Raw genomic sequence first — 1,902 nt, 5'->3', positions numbered from 1 at the left:
CATTGTGGGTAGCTTACTCCTGATGCTAAATGCTCGATTTCATTCTCAGACGGATTGTGCAAAGCCCTGTGTGTGTCTTGGGTGTTTTAAACAATTGTAGTACTATTGAATATATTAAAGTCTTTGAAACTGGTATATGAAACTGTTATGATTACGAAAAAAAAGATATAAAAAATGTTCATGACTTAAGGAGCTCGCTAATTAAATTGAAATCAACTAGCATCTTTGGTTAAGTTTCCATGTCTTATTTCTAACTTTAGTTTAAGAAGTGATTAAAGTTAATTTTATGTTTGTTTGTTTTTCGCAATATTGATTTTGATGTACTGTGGACGGTAATCACCAGACTTATTTCATTGTAGAGCTTAATATACATTTTGTGATTTATTTTTATTTTTTCTTCTTTTATTTTTCTGCCCCTGTTTGTTGTTGGTACAGGGCTAGGCGGTGTGTTGGGAAGGGAGGGGGTGTAGGGCTATGCATTTGAAGTTTATTTTTTTATATTGGAAGGTAATTTAAGTTAATTCTGTCCAGAGGTATTAAAAAATGTAGGGGGGGGAATCTTTGTCTTGTGCAAAAAAAATGCAAAAACAGAAAGGCAAAACGGCAGTGAAAACCATGTGCTCCTTTGTCATGTACTTCCTGTGATAATCTCTAACACTTTGCCTTCTTCTCTGTGTGTTGAAGTCTTTTTGTGAGTGATTGCCAACACTGAAGCCACAGTCAGTGTAAGCAGTCTGCCAGTAGGGTTTTTGTGATGTGTTTGGTTATGGGAACGGCCATTGCTGTTGCAACCATTTTAAAAACTTAAAAGATATAAATGTACAACAGGTACTTTGCAAGAAGTATTGGATGATTTAGAAGAAAACAAACAAACAAAAAAAGATGAATTACATGATTTGGTCTTTGGTCTAGATATTCTGCAATGTCTCTTTGTCGTTGAAAAACTCGCAAATTCCTATTTTTGATAGTGATTGAAAAAAAATGTAATTGCAACATGTGCCATTCTAGCACTTCTCCTAGCCATGGTAAACTCCCTGCTATTGGCTGTTGGGAGAATGGAAGCTACAAAAAGAAAAAAATATATATGCACAAAAAAGAGACCATTTTTATGTAATTTTAATGTTTGCAGTTACCTCATACACAGTACATTCCAAAATGAGAGATTTGTTATACTCTACATACTACCAGACATATCACTTTAAATTGTTCGTTATAAAATAAAAAAGAAATGTATAATCATAACTATGTATCTAAAGTGTATCTGTATAGCCATCATATCTACAGCAGATTCATGCACAATAAAAGATTTATAATTCTTCATTGTCGACATGTTTCCCTCAGTCTATCACAAGTGGAGCGATATATCAGGGCTGAAAGCCTGAAACAGGTTGGACGCTATAGGATAACATTACATTACAATTGGCTAGCGCTTTCATCCAAAGCGACTTAGATATTGCAGGGTATTGGTTACAGTCCCTGGAGCAATGTGGGGGGGCAATGTGTTGCTCAAGGGCACTTAAGCCATGGAGGGTCGAAGAGACTGATAAGGGTGGGGATTTCCACCTGTAGCACAAAATGCGCATTTGCAAAACAGACGGGCAGCTATGGGCTACCCACCTGTCCCCCTACACCTCACACATGGTGTGGTAATAGATCAAACTGGTGGGAGCTCATCATGTTGTGCACATTTGTGGTCGACTTTAAATGCGCACTGTTTAATACCACCCACGCCGTGACGACAAATTCTTGCTGATGTACTTCGTCAACGTTGATTAACTGCAACTAAGTTGAATGTGACTGTAATGTGGAAGGGCAGATGAGTATTCCAAGAACATGGCTCGTAAGCCAGGCTAAGCTAACCTGGGAGTAGTGGTAAATCATTAAATAGAAGAGACCGGAATC

The 1,902-nt window shown here is 37.4% G+C and overlaps 1 protein-coding gene across 2 annotated transcripts in view; it reads left to right on the top strand.

The window, feature by feature from the left end:
* Positions 1–1,318, top strand: part of fndc3a (fibronectin type III domain containing 3A) — a 165,375-nt gene extending 164,057 nt beyond the window's left edge. For both annotated transcript variants that reach the window (XM_063204797.1, XM_063204796.1), the window contains one exon: positions 1–1,318. This exon is cut by the window's left edge and continues 2,518 nt beyond it. The gene's annotated coding sequence lies outside the window, so the exon portion shown is untranslated.
* Positions 1,319–1,902: the final 584 nt, after the last annotated feature.

This window comes from Engraulis encrasicolus, chromosome 8 (assembly GCF_034702125.1).
Source record: "Engraulis encrasicolus isolate BLACKSEA-1 chromosome 8, IST_EnEncr_1.0, whole genome shotgun sequence".
In the NCBI taxonomy this organism is placed as follows: domain Eukaryota; kingdom Metazoa; phylum Chordata; class Actinopteri; order Clupeiformes; family Engraulidae; genus Engraulis; species Engraulis encrasicolus.
Note: the sequence above shows the minus strand (reverse complement) of the source record. Positions and strands in the feature narration are given on the sequence as shown.